The sequence below is a fragment of the Wyeomyia smithii genome, chromosome 2 (assembly GCF_029784165.1).
Source record: "Wyeomyia smithii strain HCP4-BCI-WySm-NY-G18 chromosome 2, ASM2978416v1, whole genome shotgun sequence".
Classification (NCBI taxonomy): Eukaryota; Metazoa; Arthropoda; class Insecta; order Diptera; family Culicidae; genus Wyeomyia; species Wyeomyia smithii.
In genome coordinates, this window is record NC_073695.1 from 84,767,692 (window position 1) to 84,786,891 (window position 19,200).

General features: G+C 33.6%; 1 protein-coding gene across 7 annotated transcripts in view; it reads right to left on the minus strand.

Annotated features, from left to right (window-relative positions):
• LOC129725190 (SCY1-like protein 2) overlaps positions 1-16,786 on the minus strand; it is a 331,670-nt gene extending 314,884 nt beyond the window's left edge. For all 7 annotated transcript variants that reach the window (XR_008728031.1, XM_055680719.1, XM_055680721.1 and 4 more), the window contains exon 1: positions 16,106-16,786. The gene's annotated coding sequence lies outside the window, so the exon portion shown is untranslated. The remainder of the gene's footprint in view (positions 1-16,105) is intronic.
• Between the last annotated feature and the right edge of the window lie 2,414 nt (positions 16,787-19,200).

Genomic DNA, 19,200 nt, shown 5'->3' on the forward strand with positions numbered 1-19,200 from the left:
TCAAGAAAAAAGTCTATTTAAACGAATTTCAAACTCGCTTTATCTCGCTAAAATTGATTGATACAGATTGTTTCGAATGCTGCAATCTGGTGTTTCTACAAAGTTGTCACCAGGTTGATATTTGTCGACACTCTTGAGTGAAAGTGAAAAAAAGCATCCATAAACATTATTTTTTTACAATCCTTTCAGAGTTCTTCCTTCCCGCTTTTTGCATGGAAGTGAACTGTCAAAACACCTCATTATATTTCATGCGATGGAAGCAAGACAACATAATCAGTTTATCAGTTAACGAAGATTGTCAAGGCATCGGTCAGTGTCAGTGAAAATGTGTTTCGGTGAGGTTCATTTTGGTTGAGTGGACTGTTTGTTTTCCTCTTTCGCCTTGAAGTGAAGATCATTTGGTTGGATTTGTCGTCAAATTTTATTCCGTAACCGTGAACGATGCGCGCGATCTATTTCATCTGAGTATAACAGCACGTTACTAGGACGAAAATCTAGTGTATCTGAAAGAGTGCTGCCATCATTGGAAGTAAAAATTGAAAATGATTGGCTGTAATTTTCGAAGAATTTTGTTGGGGAAAATGACTTTTATCAGCACTGGTCACCATTGACAATGTATGATAAAAAGACAATTTAAGGTAAATAAAGCATTCTCTTGAAATATCTCAAAAACGACTACCGATTTAAAAATTTAAAAATCGTTATTTGCTGGGAAAACGTATAATTTCCGAAGAAAAAAAATGAAATATTGATTTACTGTAAAAATTAACTTTAATTCATGTATTGAAGGAAAACGCGCTTTAAAAATTGCAACTTTCAGTGAATGACAATCATAAAGGTTTCTATTGCTTCGCTGCTTTGTGCAAAATAAAAGTTTAAACTGCTAGTTGGTGTGACAAAAATACAATACATGTTTTACCAGCTGAAGCAAAGTAAACTGACAAATATCACCTGTAATTTTATGTCGGAAAATAATCCGATCCTACGAAAGTACCACGTAATTACGATAAAAACACGAGCAAACATTACCTTCAACGCAATTATTCTTGAAGTTTTCGTGCAAAGCAACCGCAAAACGGGCTTCCAAAATTACATATAGGAAACACTTTTCAGCAATTTTCCCTTCAATAATACAAGGAAATGAACAAGCGATAAAAAAGGCTGTGCGAGCCTTCTGCAAGGCATTGCATGATATGCGGCACGCTGGAAGTTGCATGGCAAACCCATAAATTAGCAGTTAGCCACGAAATTGGCTCCATAGGGTGGAAGATCATAAAAATTGATCATCTACCTTTAGATGCAGTGAAAGCTTCCGCAATACGTGCACTGCTGCGGAATCGGGCCACTTTTGCATTTTATTCCACTCGGGCAAAAATCAATATCCCTTGTGAACTACCTTACTACCTACTAGATGCGTGGTTTTGCTGGCTGCGAGTCATACGTTGCATTTATTCGGAATACAAAGAAGAAAGTAAGTATTCGCAGACGGTTTACCAGATTGCTTATATCAGGGCACACAGTAAAAAACTCTGAATATTACACGTCACGTAAAATATTTTCTCATTTATGCTTCTTATGTAAACCACGATTTTGTTTGAAAATTATGTGCAATATCATTTAAATTTGCGTGGAATATTATGGAAATTTTCTATCATAAGCGATGAAGGCAATTCTTTACATGCGATTTGACATAAAGTTTTTTTTACTGTGCAGTATATTCATGCGGGAACTCGTTGTTAGTACATTGATATCCAGAACCATTGATATTTGATGCACAATTGGGTCCTGCATTTGCCGAAGCTTTGTGTGATTACATAGCAGAAGAATAGCCAAACATTTGGTTAGTCAACATGAATTGGCTGGCCGTTTCCCTAGTAAGAATGATAAATTAATGTGAAGCACGCGATTTTTACCACGAAGGTTAGTCGCTGTGGCTTTACCCACATATTAGTTCCGGGACTCTGACCAATCGGACGAAACCATAAATGATAGTTGGAGAATTTGCTCACTTTTATGTGCTGCGCACTACAATCTTACCAACAAAGCTAGAAATTTAGTAAATGATAAATTTAAAGTCCCGTTGAAGTTCAATCAACTGAGCGTAAAAGAGAAAGTGAAGTAAAATCAACTGTAGAATGAATAATGGGGATATGTACAGGTTAAAAGCTGGCGCCGACAAATTTTGACGATCGACAAGAACTTTCGATTCTTTCAGTGGAACACCAAAAACATCATATCAAGAAGACTGGGAACTCTGCCTGAGATTAAACAACAGTTTTGGCAGCGCAGTCTTTTGAGTAAAAGTGGAACTGACGCATGCTAGTGTGTGTGCTAACGATGGGGATGCAAGCTGAAAACACAGACTGGACCACCAAAACGCACACTTTGTCTTCGCAGCGATGTAATTACCAGCACTTTCATAGCAAACTTCCACCTTTAATAGATGGAGTGCGCTGTTTGATTTGATGCTAGTCATTTATATGGGATCGATCTAGAGATGCCAGTCTTCTTGATATAATGTTTTTGGGAACATGCTAAACATGCTGTGAATATCACTATCGCTGTCCGCAATCTAAAAAAAATAACGATTCCCACTAGAGTGTAGGTCACGGTCGCTTCCAAGCAGTCAGGCGAAAGACACAATATTGTGTTTGTACAGCATTAAAACAAGAGCATACGAGAAAAAAACACCACTGCTTTCCGGGCTAGGAAAGGGGTCACCCCCGAGACGGGCTGCACCACAGGATTGTTCCGATGACGAGCATTTCTGCCGGCCCCGGGGAAAGATTCATTAAATTCCAAACACCGTGATGGAACTGGATCTTCTCCATCACCGCGACGAGGGGAAGCCTAGGTGGGGGAGAACATGAAGCATTTAAATCCTTCCGTCCGGTCGGACGGTGCCTAACTTTTGCTACCAAACGTCGAAAGTGTAGAAAGATCAGGTACGGTAAGCTCCACTGCGAGGTTATTCGTTGAAGGTATTATACGGTTATATTAATCGCTGAAACAGGGCTGAACTGTCTCACTGCTGTTATTGAATTAATTCGTATTACTTGGAAAATCAACGCCTCATCGATTAAGTCGAATTAAGTCATCACTTTAAAAAGCACTTATCATAATTGAATGACTGATCATTGTTTAATGTTATTCAATAGCTGTTACAACTTGGAGAGGCTAAGCGAATCAGTCAAAATAGAAACAAACATCTGCGCGTACCCGGAAAACAGCCTCGGGTTGAGTTCGCTTTTGAAATTTAAACATAAAAAGAAAACTAAACCAGTGTGCGCTATTACAAAAATTCACATCAATGGACAACGTAATTCTAATTCCCTAACAAAAAAAAAAACAAGTGTGTTGGATAAATATAGATATCTATACAAACTAGACACCCTGGGCATCGGTTCAACATAGTATTACTGAAGAGCATCAGGTTACAGCGATTGTAAAACAAGGTTTAGTGAAAGTGTCTGCCGGGAAGCAGACACGCTTCCTGCTTTGAAACCGTATTGAGGGCAGCTTGTTTTATCTTGACTCCACATTTTTTCTTCTTTCTTCATCCCCATTCAGTCAGTAGATAGCTGGGAATTCTCGGAAAAAGTTGCCCGGATGAAGTAAAGCGAACTGAGTAATAATGACCTGAACACGTACAGAGCGCACCAATTATCCTCGAAGCAATGAATAGGGGGGTCAACCTAAATTAAAGATAGATTGAGCGGAAATTTCATCAAATCGTTCTGGACGCAATCGAGCCATAGTTTCTCTAATGCTGACACTAATGGAGGTGTGTATTCTATATCAAGTGCTTCAGGTGCGATACAAAACTATTGTCCAGGAAGAATGGTAAGAATAGCAACCCCAAGATAGAGCATTTGCTGGTGGATTCGGTAGGTAGTGAAAGGTGAGGTTTGAATATGAATGAAAGCTTGTATTGGTTTTCTGCTCAGGAAACATCAAATTTGAATTTCTCAGTTCGTTTCGAGGTACGACTCAATTTTGTAACTCTAGCCTCGTAATTGTCCCATATAGTCCTAGGGTTTGCTTTCTATTTGGGTCATTTTGACCTAAGCGTTACCTTTTGGAAAGAGGTATCTATTCCAACAAGTGGAGTTAGTAAAATATATATCTCTACTACCTAAAATTGCACCACTCGAGTTGTATATAATAATTTAGCCCAAAGTCTGGTTCTGGAGTCCAATAAACGGAACCACAGCCAAACGGCTACTCTCACTTCCTTAGAGCGCCATCTTACAATCCCCTAAAATTGTAGCGCTTAAACTAGTCGGTTTTTAATAAAACTGTGTCTGTGACTATAAAAACAATTAAGAACACGCAGTTCTAGCCCTGATATTATCCTATATAGTCAAAAGTGACAAAGTTGAAAGGCACTGGCCTTTGCTTTTTATTTGATTCATTTTTGCTCAATCGTTCCTTTTTTGAAAGGCGAATTAGAGAAATTATGAATATTATTATTATTATTAGTTGATTTAATCCATTTAACACCTACTGTGGCGAACCAGCCTGTGGCTGGAAGCCACCATAATAGTTAAAGCAATAAAAAAAACAATCTATTTAACAAAAAAGATAATTTTATCTTTCCCCTGGATAATTTTGTATTTAGTATTTGTTTGTAGTTCATCTTACATTAAAAATGTCTAAATCAATTAATAAAAAGACACAAAATTGTAGAACGTGTAAACTTATTTTTAAAACTACTAGATTTTTCACCGAAGTCGAGGAGATTCCTAACCAGCGTAGAAGTACGGATCACCGTATCCAAAAATCAGGACGGTGGAATCTTTCATACAACTGACGTTAAGCCACACGATATTCCAGCATGAAAAATAGAAGAGAGAGGAACGGAGAGTCAACTCCACCATTGAGCAACTTTGCGATGAACATCACCTGTTGAATTTTGCGCCTATTTTGGTAGTGTGTCCATGTTTGATAGTCTGCATCGGTTCACGTATTCAGGAAGAACTAGAGGACTTCGCCAAAGAAGGTGACGACCAAGTTATCGATTGGCCTTGGCAATTATCGAAGTGTGAGTCCCGTACGACACCCGAAATCATTCGTTTCTTCAACCCTTCGTAACGAAGTCCCGTTAATGCGATAATCCAGCATAATTAGTTTTTTGGTGCGATGGAATGTCATGAAGGAGTCTTTCGGTACACTACCGATCAATTTGTTGCGAGAGCACCATTCGGCAAACAGATTCAGCTGGTTTTGAAAACAGTGGCAGTCTGCAATTTAATGAATCACCATATATATTTTCAGACAATCGGCGTATTGGAGTTTGCAACCCAAACTCAATTTCGAAGCAACGTCATTGAAAAAAGCAGTGGGCTCAGATTACTGCCTTGGGGCACTCCGGTTGAATTACATAAACGCGTGGAAACACAGCAGTCAATTGTAACACGGAGTTCACCAACAGTCAGATAAGAGCTAATCCACAATACCAGCCGCGAAGAAGATTTAAGACGAGCCAGATTGGCCAACAGTACGTTGTGATCGATCTTGTCGATCTTCAAATCTGTGTAGAAGATATCAACTTGAGTTATGTTCTCCATTGCAGTAATGCAGGTGAGGTGCTGGTGAAGTTCAACAAATTCGTGGTGAGAAATCTTCCAGGTATGAAACCGTGCTAATCATTAGATATTTAGTTCTATGAAAATGTCTAAATCAATAAATAAAAAGTCTGGCTACGAATAACATCACTTGATTTCAAATATCTTTGACGTTGCAGACAAGCTTGTTATACCTCTACAATTTCTTATGTTTTTCTTATTGCCAACTTTGAACACGGGAAACATGAACGATTGCTTCCAAACTTTGCTTCCTGGATGATGATATTTAATTGAGCGAGGTTTTCGAAAGGTTACAGAAATGACAAGCTCTATATTTAGTAGGGTGATCATCGTATGGAAAAAACCGAAAAATCACCCAAGGGGGGAGTACGTGAAATTTCGGTTTTCGAAATTTTTTTTTGATGCCGAATGACTTAAAAACGCATGAAACGTCGAGAATTGGTGTCTTCGGAAAAAAAAATATTTTGCAAAAATCGACAGGGACTTAGTCGTTTTTTCAATTGTGGGAGGCAGAGTTCAAAACATTTAAATTTTATTCAATGAAATTGATCGCTAGTCTCTCGAAATAGCCTTTATAATGATATACACTATAACTAGCATCGAATACATTATGTTTCATTATGGTGGTTCATTTTTCCGACATAGGGTGGTTCATAATATTGTGAGGAAATGAGTATAAAATGAAAAAAAAAATCACTTTTTACTCAATACCAATAGAAAAATTCCTGAAAATATAATATTTGTTACATCATTGTCGTTAGGGTGGCAATGTTGAATTGGAAAAAATACCAATACATGGTAAATGGCTAGATATTACAAAACAAATTTACAATATGTTTCAAAAAACTTCTCTGTGCAAAAAAATTTATCTCAACCAAAATTAAGATTGTGTCTCGCGGAAAATGTTGAATGCTTTCGGGAGGTGCATGGAATTTGAATAATGTTTTCGATTCCAAGTGTCTTAAAAGTATATGAAACGGTGGAAACTGATGGAATATGTTTTTTATATTTTGATTGAAAAATCTACTCTTTAGGACACTTGCACTTGTTTTTTCGAATATTGTACCAGACAATTTATTCGTTTTATTTACCACAATAACAACACTTGATCGAACACGCAGTTCTCTGGCTTATATAATCGGACAATAGACTGTATCGATGTTATTCAGTGATAATGAGAGTATAGGGATCTCAATCAGATACGCAACACAATTGACTCGTTGCTTCTGGGTTTGCGTCGTTTTGACAGTTCGACCATACATTTTCTGTCAAGTTTACATCATCAGAACGTGAACGTGCCCATCGGCTGAAACTTTGCATAGACGTTTTTATAGGCAAAAGATGTCATTTTGTGCTATTGGTTTAATTTTTTGAAACACAACTCATTTTTGAAAAGCTATTGAAAAATGCTATTTCGGATAGGTATTGATGATTACAAATATTTTTAGAGTCAACACGGTTCGTTTGAGCGGTGTGACGTCTTCGGTAAAGTTGTAAATAATAGTTTTGTTTATCAAAAAAAAAATATACAATCTAAAACCAAATTACTTATTTAAAAACAAATAAAAGAAAGTTATAAATTAATTATCGAAAACAGCCCATTTAAAAAACTGATTTTTTTTTAATAAAAACTACGAAAGTTTACTCGAACAACGAAACCGGTCATGGAGAAATCAGAAAAAAAAGTTATATTTTTTAAATTTATTTTTTTTTCACAGGGTACATTTTTTTGAAGGAACGAAGTTATTATTTACAACTTTGCCAGATACACTATGCCAATCAAATAAACCGTTTTGATTGTAGAAATATTCTTGATTCCTCATAGAGTGCTCTATTGGAAATTAAAAATATGTCCACAGTCGAAACGGCATAGTGTCTACAGCAAAGTTGTAGATAATATTTTGTCCTTCCAAAAAAATATGCCTTTTAAAAAAAAATCATTGAAAATAATTTTTTTTTAAATTTTTTTTTTCAAAAAATGATAACTTATTTTTCTTGATTTCTATATGATCGAACTGGTTGCATTGTTTTGGTAATCATTCGTAGGTTTTATCAAAAAAATCAAGTTTTTGAAAACTGAGCCCTTTTGAATAATTAATTTTTAATCCATTTATGTTCGAGCGTCTTGATAGATTAAAAGTGGAAAGTGTAGTGAATTTTTAATCTTTCCTCTAACTTTTGAATGAATAATTTTTAAGGTGTAATTTTTTTGGAAATGGGTTCGATGATGGCAATTTCGGTCACGGGTTACTTTAAAACACGTTTTATTATGTCAAAGCCGACGTTTCAAGGATATATTTCCTCGTCCTCAGGGCAACTACGATTAACAGTTTACAATTTACATAGATTAGTCACACGAATTAAGTTATTACATACACAACTTACAAACAAAACAAACAAGTTCTCGTCAAAATATGGTGCATTGGTGTTAAATTGCTGTTTGTTAACTACACTACACTGTGGATGTCAAATATGTAAAATAATTATTGGTTTGTGACTTTTCAAAATTTAAAAATGCAAACGGATGAGCTACACTTACACAGTATCTTCCAACACACATCACACACGATTAAAGCCGTCGGGAAATGTTGCGTCAAAACGGAGAGAAATAATGTTGCAAGACAGAGATAGAGAGTGATAGAGACTGTACTAGTCTGCATCAACATGTGAGAGATCGCAGCGTGCCGGAGAAAGCGATGCTTAAGTTGTTCGTGTCCGTTCTATAATTTATTGCGGATCTGTCGTCCGTGTCGTCCGGGCTCGTTTGAGATTGATTGCATGCGTTCTTATGAACGCATTCACACCGACGCGCCGTGCCCAGACCGGGACAGCGTTGAGTTGCCGTCGTGCTGCCGCAGTGCGAGAGAAAAACTATCGTTGCCGACGATACTTTGTGTTGGCCGGAGAGTGCACGGAAGGCACTCGGGTGGACGCGTGTATATAACTGTTAATCGTAGTTGCCCTGAGGACGAGGAAATTTATCCTTGAAACGTCGGCTTTGACATAATAAAACGTGTTTTAAAGTAACCCGTGACCGAAATTGTCATCATCGAACCCATTAACTATTTATTGGTCAAACAACGCTTAACATTTTTTTGGAAAGACAGAATTATTATCTACAACTTTGTCGAAGACGTCACACCAATCAAACGAACCGGAGTGCTTTTTTATTTTATACTCATTTTTCACAATATTATGAACCACCCTATGCCGAATAAATGAACCACTCTAATGAAACTTAATGTATTCGATGCTAGTTATAGTGTATACCATTATACAAGCTGTTTCGAGAGACTAGTGATCAATTTCAAAAGATAAATTCTAAACATTTTGAACTCCGCCTTCTACAATTGGAAAAACTACTAAGTCCCAGAGAGTAAATTTTTGCAAAAAAAAATTTTTTTCAGATGACACCAATTCTCGACGTTTCATGCGTTTTTAAGTCATTTGGAATCAAAAAAAAATTCGAAAACCAATATTCCGCGTACCCCCCCCCCCCCCCTTGGGTGATTTTTCGGTTTTCAAAAAAGCCAAACTTCAATCACTTTGCGCCACCTCATTTTAAGTCCGATTGAGCTGAAATTTTGTATAGGTTTTTTTTTGAAATTCGAGATGACCAATTTGGCTGGCACCCTAATATTTAGTACTATGACTGGCTACGAATAACATCACTTGATTTCAAATATCTTTGATATCGATTGATTTACAATTTCTGACGTTTTTTTTATTGCCAACTTTGAACACGGGAAACATGAACGATTGCTTCCAAACTGTGCTTCCTGGATGATGATATATAATTGAGAGAGATTTTCGAAAGGTGTGATAATTTGATGAATTGATAAATACTCTGGTCGATAATAGCTAAAATAAGTGCCATAAAGTTCAAACTGGGCAAAATAAAAGATAGTAGCATGATAGCATGTAAATTTTGGTGCCCCTAGTCAATGTAGAAGTGCATGAAAAGGGCGCAGAGTAATTGTCGCTTACGGTAAAATTTGCCAGAAACACCGTAATTACAGGAATGGTTGAAAAGCTATAATCTTTCAGTTTTTCCCAGTTTGAGCTTTAGGATAAAGTCTGTGTTTATCACCCGTACAATCAATAACTATGAAACGTGCATAACAACTAGTTCGGAATATAGTCATGACTGTATGGGTTATCGTTGAACTATATGAATTATTATCCGTTAATGGTTATCAATTATGCGGGCTGTGTTCCCGAGCAAGAGAGCATAACAAAATCATAACTCATCAATAACATATTTAGCTATGAGAACTTATCGTGTTATTCGACAGATATTCACGTTTCATACATAGATATGAAAATATTATAAAATTTTGATATCATATCTCACTATGCCTTTATTAAGACATTTGAGTTGCTTCTAAAATACGTCATTAAAAGTAAGTTTTTAGGTGAAAATTGTTCGTTATTGATTATTTAATGAATTGAAAATATCTGGATTGGTCATTTTTGGGATTTTTAATGCAAATTATTAATTTGTTATTGAAATATCAAGCTTTGCTATTCATATAGTCTTGGAGGAACAATGTGTTGGAATGAGTTTTTGCTATTTTACCAACTATGTAAACCATATTAAGATCAAAATGGGGTGTATTTTCAATATCTGGTTGCGATATTATAATGATATTTTCTCCTGCTCGTGTTATTAATTTGGACAACTCAGACTGTGGGTAATTCTGGTTAGAACCAGCTCACTAGTGACACGAGCAGTGATCGGGTGCTTCTCGTTTTTTTGCGAGCAAAACACACGCCGTTGGGAGACTGCACATTAATTTCTAAAGAGACGAGTAGGAGTGCAGTTAGCATGTCACAGCACACTTTATCCGTCTCGTGCCGGAGATGTCTCTTACACTTAAGTACAATGAAAGCGTTCGAAGCTTGCTATGAAGTTTGCATGAAAATCTGTGTAAGAACGAGTTAGCAGGAAGACGCAAATGGACAAAATTTGCATACAGCGACAGAATCAGAGTTGTCACTAAATTTTTTTTTCAAATAATCTGGGGGAATGGTAAAAATAAAACTGGAAAAAAAAACTGGATCCTAATACTGAGTGCAACCTTATGTGTTTATGTTTTATGTGTTTTAAATGTGCTTTAACTTTAAATAAATCGTTGAATCGAGTGTCAGTTTCGCGTACATAGATAATACACTACAGAAATGACAAAGCTCTCACAATCGCATCATATATATTTAGTTATCCTGCGCCAAGGTACGCCCTATTTATTTGAAGAAATTTTTTGAACATAAACGTTTTGTGATAATCTGCTACTGTCTACAATGTTTTCCATCGATTTGATTGATAGCTTTATAAAATTAAATGGATTAATCATTTGCTCTACTGACAGAATTTTTGTAGATCAATCAGCTAATAAGCTTTTCATTCTAAAAAACTTTCTAAATATACTAAAGAAATTGCAATTTGTGCTCTGAACTCTGAACTCTGGATCAGTATATACAGTTATGTGCATGATAATGTCGAAAAAAAAAAATCTGTATAACTACAGTTAAATCTGACACGATCCCTGGACACGAGGTCTTCAAAAATTGTTTTTTTTTTGTGTAAGTTTGATTGAACGCAGTAAAAAACAAATTGTACCTAAATTAGTTCCAGTTGGTGGACCACTCGTTCACCAAGGGGTTATTAAATGTTTAGAGAAGCAAAAATTTATTATTATTTTATATAATGTGTTGGTAAAACTTTGGCCACCAGCTTGAATTTATTCGGAAATCCAATCATTATTTGCTTTTTTGAAATTCGTAGTTTGAATTACGTTTCATTTTACTTTTATAACAGCGCAAATTTCATGTTTTTTTAACTTCTCAATCTCCTCCGTAGCAAAGCTAAGCTAAATCAGATGAATTAGTGGTAACACTACTTTTTGGCTATTCGCCATTCTTCTTTATTTTTATCAACTCTTTTTTGACCAAAAGGGACATATGCATTAGGGTGTCCCCAAAAAAATCGATTATGAAAAAGTCAAGGTACTCAGCCCTAAACTTGAAGGATAATGTTATTTATAGTATTTTTGTCGAACATATCGACTTTCCAAAAAACTGTTTTCAGGTTGCCCAAACGTGATTTAAGGAAAAATGACTTTTTAAAGCTATGAAACCACTCTTTTGTACTTTTTGCAAAGCTGTTCAATTCCCGCATTTTTCCATATGATTTTTTTTTATTTTTGTGGGGTTAATTTTGAATATTTGATATGGTTTGGTTCAGCATCGCATTCAGTTATTTGACTCACAGAGCCGATTAAACATCGCAAAAAGTGACTTTTTTCCATAATTTTTAGATAAAACCATTTAAAACACATATTTATAAATTTATTAAATTCTAGGTAATGAACTAAAGATTCTACTGGAAAGCGGGATTCATAACAAAAATTTACATAAAAAGATACTTGATATCTTATCGAGGGGCTGAGATATCGCCATTTTTATATGTGATTGTTAATAATAGTAGTATAACAATGTGCAAAACAAAAAAAAAGAATTGGACCAAATCGTGGCCGATCAGATCAAACGATGATAGCAAACGATTTGATTGTTTTATGTAAATTGAAAAACTGTTTTAAAAGTCATAGCATTAAATTATCGCTATCATAGTTTACTGTAAACTTTATTATTTACGTTTTTAGAACATACATGCTGTGAGGGTTTAAATATTTAATTATAATTTTGAAAATAATAACAATATTTTTGATCTGCACTGTACTTGATGACTTCACACCACCAACTCACATTTACCACTGATTTAAAACTGAACTACAACTTTTGTGGCCATTTTTCAATTTCGTCTACACTATACGTTTTGCTGTCAAACACATATTCAACACTGTTGTCTCTCTTATATTACCAAGAAAAAACCTGGTTAAACATGTTATAAATCAGTTTTAACAATTCTCAACTTCAACTTATCATTCCGATTTAAAACATCATTCAGATTTAAAATATCAATGCAAGTTAATTAAAACTTCATGTTTCCCCTGTAACTTTTTCATGACTCGTTTATAACTTTTTCCTTTCATTTTTTTTCGAAAAAAAAGGTTGCAGGTATTTCTTGGAATTGCTCAATGTTTGGTTATAATGAACCTCTCACTGCATGTATTCGAGCATTAACTTCAGTTGAAAAGATCTTTAATTCGGCGAACCATCACACACATACCTGCGAAAAGTGTCTATGTCTAATATTTTTCAATTGACCATAATAATAATTAGTTTTATGTTTTAGATACTGACTCTTGTCAACTTTATGTAATACTTTTGAATTCAATGTTAGTTCGTAATGGTTGTAGTTTTTTTCATTGACAAATTTTAATTTATATATTCCCAAAAAAAAAGTTTTCTAATGAACAAAATGGTATACAATACAAAGTTTTCGGGCATTGTGACTCTTCGAAGTTCGAACCGAAAAGGTATAACGTTCGTTCTTTGAACTGTGACGAACCAGACAAGTAACTCTTTCGCCATTTTTCAGTACTAACCTAAGGCTTAAAAATAGCCGTAGACATGAATTTCCAGGTGATCCCCTTTTTCTCATATTGGAAGTATACGGGAGGGTGAACAAGAGGCCGAAAAATGTTTCGGCAATATACCGTACTGCATCAAATTTCGAAAACTTGAGGTACGATGAGACTTTTAGCAATAGAAAAATCAACGAAAAATGAATTTTCTTATCGATCTTAAAGGTTAAGCCTGTTGGTTATTCTATTTTTGTTGCAAATAAGTAATATAATATAATATAATATAATATAAAATAATATAATATAATATAATATAATATAATATAATATAATATAATATAATATAATAGAATATAATATAATATAACATAATATAATATAATATAATATAATATAATATAATATATATATAATATAATATAATATAATATAATATAATATAATATAATAAAATATAATATAATATAATATAATATAATATAATATAATATAATATAATAAAATATAATATAATTTAATATAATATAATATAATATAATATAATATAATATAATATAATATAATATAATATAATATAATATAATATAATATAATATAATATAATATAATTCAATATAATATAATATAATATAATATAATATAATATAATATAATATAATATAATATAATATAATATAATATAATATAATATAATATAATATAATATAATATAATATAATATAATATAATATAATATAATATAATATAATATAATATAATATAATATAATATAATATAATATAATATAATATAATATAATATAATTCAATATAATATAATATAATATAATATAATATAATATAATATAATATATTATAATATAATATAATATAATATAATATAATATAATATAATATAATATAATATAATATAATATAATATAATATAATATAATATAATATAATATAATATAATATAATATAATATAATATAATATAATATAATATAATATAATATAATATAATATAATATAATATAATATAATATAATATAATATAATTTAATATAATATAATATAATATAATATAATATAATATAATATAATATAATATAATATAATATAATATAATATAATATAATATAATATAATATAATATAATATAATATAATATAATATAATATAATATAATATAATATAATATAATATAATATAATATAATATAATATAATATAATATAATATAATATAATATAATATAATATAATATAATATAATATAATATAATATAATATAATATAATATAATATAATATAATATAATATAATATAATATAATATAATATAATATAATATAATATAATATAATATAATATAATATAATATAATATAATATAATATAATATAAAATAATATAATATAATATAATATAATATAATATAATATAATATAATATAATATAATATAATATAATATAATATAATATAATAAAATATAATATAATATAGACTTGGACATGTTTTGTAACTATATGGAAATAGCGAGAATTCAGAACTTGGGTAATGATTCAAATTCCTAACACTTCAACGTAGTCGCTAAGAGATAGATAGGGAAACCTCCTGAATACCGACTGTCATTTTTTTCGACGCCTACTGATTCCCTAGAAGTGGCCTTACTGTAAAAAGCTGCACGTTACTGGGTGAAGGACATTCCACGAAATCGAAATAATAACCATACTTTTTATTGTACAAGCTATGATAATTCTATTTTGTTTCCGAAGCGTTCGAAGTTTGAGAGTGTTCCAAGATTTAATCAAAACGTTATAGTTGCACAAAAAATTAACCACACTTAATTGACAATTTAGTGAGGTTTATTCATAAGCAATATTATTTATTATTATTTCAGATATCACATTACTAATTTTAACAAAACAGGTGTAAAATGAACGGGTCGCTTCCAACTGAACTTCAAACTAACGAATTTAATCCCTTCTCCGTGTATTTATTTATATGAAACATTTTTCCCGAAACACATCATGCCCGCTCTGCAAAAAATAATTACATATAGGCAAAATTTATAAATGCAAATTTTGTATCGAGATCTGTTATGAACAGTTTAGAATTTTCTAACAGATAGAGTGCAGTTCAAAGCTAGTGTCGAACGATTTTATCCCATTTGTTCGAACATCACCTTTGCGAAAAATACACAATCCATAATTCGTACATTGTGGAAACTGAGTAAAATATAAATTCTGCAATTCGAAGAAAAAACGTAAAAAATACAGACTCCCAAAAATTAAAACTTCTTGCGATATATGACTTGCGAGCAACAGCTCAAATATTTTAAATGCTCACTTGAATTCTTCAATTTTTAAAACAGGGGATGTCTAAGTAAATCGGAAGAATTTTTGTATGGTTTTCTTTTGAGAAAACTGACGACCAAGATTTTTTGTAAAACCGCATTAACAGAAAATCTTATACCAACATACGATTCTAATAGCATTTAAAAACGATCAAATGATTTCGTTTTCTACTAACGGGTATGAAATCTATTAGCCTTCAACGCAATTAAAACAAACACTTAAAAAATATAACCGCCAACATATTTTGAGGTTGAGCGTGATAATGCAGAAAACCGAATGATTCCGAGAAGCGAAACTTCACACGATGTTTCAGCTTCGATATTGTATAACAACTTTCCCAGAAGCGTTTGATTCGACATTCATTCTAAATCTAAATTTAATTAAAACTTCATGATGTTGGACGCCAAAATCAACTGTTTAGAAAAAAAAACCTGATCCAGCATTTTAAATGTTGTTGCAAGAAAGCCACGTTTCAGAACGTGCTGTTCTTTTAGATTAACTTCACACCGTTTTCTTTTTCTGAAAATACTGACATGCTGTTTCATCACGAAAAAATAACTTCAATTTGTGGCTCCGCTTTTAAAGGATTTGTTTCGACCAGAATGCTAGCGTAAATGTGAGAGTCGTTCTGATTGTGCTTACCAGCAACGACAAAAAACGACTTGTCAGAATCTATCCTGTAGAAAATCATACCTGTGCGTTGTTCGAAATTGCTGACAGCGTTCAACTTTTTATATTTTTCCAATGTTTTACGAGACGAAGTTCGCTCCGAGCCTCGACTGATATACGTTACGCAGCTTGCAAGCAGTCAAAATATCCTTTTCACGGGTACGGAAAATTCTATCACACTCTGTTTAAAACTTTTACGTTAGCACATCATTTACAGCAACCAGCTAACTCATCAATCAAAGTATTTTAATTATAAATCCGCCGCAATCAGTACTAGTTATCTTTCTTGAATTCAGGTAGGTTTCAGGCGAAAAGCTTACTTTCACTTTATAATTTGATACTGATAGCACGCAGGGAAAAAATATCTTCCACACAAAAGACAATCGATGACGAATCTCTCGCTCCCACTTGAACAAAATTGAATTACTCCAAATTTGCTTTCTCGGTGTACAATTATCAAATGAAAAAAATCTTTAGAAACTACCAAATCGCTTTGTGCAGAATTTGACTGCTCTCCTGGAATTGCCCTCGGCGGGCTTTACGCTGTAATATATTCTCTCTTTTTTTTCGCTAACCAGAGCACTTTCACACTTTGATCCCACCAATAGCACTCCAAGAACAGACAGGTGGCAAACACTGTGAATATAACTACCGACAAGATCACCGCACAAGAATCACTTCCAAATTGCGACCGCTCAGCTCAGTATTTTAATCCGAACTGAAGCTGGAAGCTAGAATCGAAAAGTGGTTCGCCAAAGGACCCTGGATATGTTAAACTGTCTGCCCCTTAGGACGACACCAGGCAGCCGAAGTGAGTGAGTGACCCGAGGTCGATTGCTCCACCGAGCACTCAGTAGGTTCATTTGGCGCAACAGGCCGCATGTGTTGCTTCCTCGTTATCAGCTGCAGGGCCATTCGCGCTCGCTTCTGCTAAGGATGCTTCAGGATCTCACCCATCTGTTGAATTCGCTCAGTGAGGAGCATTCGCTGGGAGTTGCGCATGCCTGGTACAGTAACACGAACATTTCCAGACAACAGTTAATCAAAACAAATGGAATATGTCGGCCTATCTGGCTGGGGGTACGTGGAAGACACAAGGGAGAAAAGTAGTTGGAAAATTCTCACTTTTAAACCTGAAGCCTCGAACCGCAGAGAAGCGCATCGAAAAGAGAAACTGAAACAAATTGGCCCCAACAGCATAAAACCAACTGTTGTGTTTTGCCCCCTAGCACGCATCAAGCGCACCGAAAGCAGGATAATTGATTATTGTTTTCGCCCGAGTATATTCATGGCGTTGAACTATAAATTCCCAATTGTTTAGTCTGGTCACTACCAGACGCTTGGACGCTTCGTGGCCACATAATGTAGAAGGGCGGAAGCTAGGTGTCACTGGCAGGCAGTTAGCGCCATTTGTGTTATCATCGTTTGCAATTTATTCCTCACAATCGCGCCGCTAAGGATTAAAGTTAGCGTATAAAGGGAGATTTCAAAATACTCTGCTGTTTACTTTTAATTAATCATGTGTGTTTTTGATCGTACTTTGGTGAGAATGGTTTTATATTAAAGCTGTGGTAAAAGTATATACATGTTGAATTGATTTAATAATAATACGCAAAATTTTATTCTAACGTTTTGAACTGAAAAATTTACACGTAGGTATTTCGCATAGAAACCTGAATATTTTTTCCATCAAACCTTTTTCAATTACCACTTAAACGCAGCATCCCTACAGAAACGCTAGATTTCCATCTTTGTAACAAGCTGTCATTCTTCGATGAAATATTTTCGGTGTTCCAGCAAGCGTTATCAAAATGACACGTTTGCTCGGGTCGTTGTTCTCGCTTTTTCGGTTTACTGGCGGCTTGTTTCTGTTAACGTAGTTTTACTCATGCAATCGTTCTCGTAGCTGAAGAACGGATAAAATGCCTTAAATATTTAGATTAATAACACCCCAAGCAAACCGGCTTCGGAAATTCTCATCACGCCGATCTAAACGGAAATCCAAGACAGAAAAAAAAAACGCACACTGAAATTGCTTCCGAACAAGTAGGTACATATTTGTTCGGGAACAATTTCAGCGAGCGTTTTTTCGGTCATGAACTTTCATTTCGAACGATATGGTGAGGACGTTCCGGAGCCGGTTTCTTTCGGGGTAGTATTTTTTCCATTCATCACTAATTGCATAATTTCACACTGCACAATACATAAACCGAATTCACAAAATTACAGTTCACACAACAACACATAAATTTTCAGAGAGTTTGAAACGGTGAATATCAAACAAACACGTTTTCACTGCAATTGACGAATGACTAGTTGTTTTGTTTTTATGGCATGAATTATAATAAAGTGTTTTGACCGTTTAGACAGTACTGTTTTATGCACAGAAAAGAAAGTTAAAACCTTGAAGGGACTGTGAAAAAATAACGGTTATAGTGATTATTTTTCAGCACTAATTTTCACACACAAAAATGAAGGAAAAATCCAGAAAAACGCATATTTTCTAACGAAATCGATCTGATAATCCATGGAATGGATTCTTTTTAGTTCACTTTGGATTTCTCATAAAGTAGAATCCTCCAAAACTCACTTAAAAGCTCTAAATTTGATATAATAGTCAGAAATCTGCACTCGAAAACTCATTTAATTCAATCACCTACCTCAGAAAATCAAATCCGCGCATTGTTCTGTACGGCTACAACGGGACTCGTTCAGTAGCCAACCAATGTTTTTCTCATCACTAGCGGACCATTTTTTATTTTAATCACTAAACAAAATCACTCACTACACTAAGAATACTCTAATCTTTGAAACGTTCACCTCAAATTTCAAAAACTAGCTTAAATTAGCAGAAATATATGAGATGAATTTCTACAATTCCTAAATTTAAACTGTATGTATTTTCATCTGTTTTCACTGCGTTGAAGGAAATCAAAAGTTGCCAAATCGGTTTCTGTTAATACGAACAAATTATACTGAAAATGTTGAATTATTCCGACATAATTGACATAAATGGACAGCACTGCCGTGGTTACCTAGGTTACCATATTTGCACATAAACAACTACAGAGGATATCTAGGTAACCTACTACGACGGGCTGCGGCTACGTTCATTCATG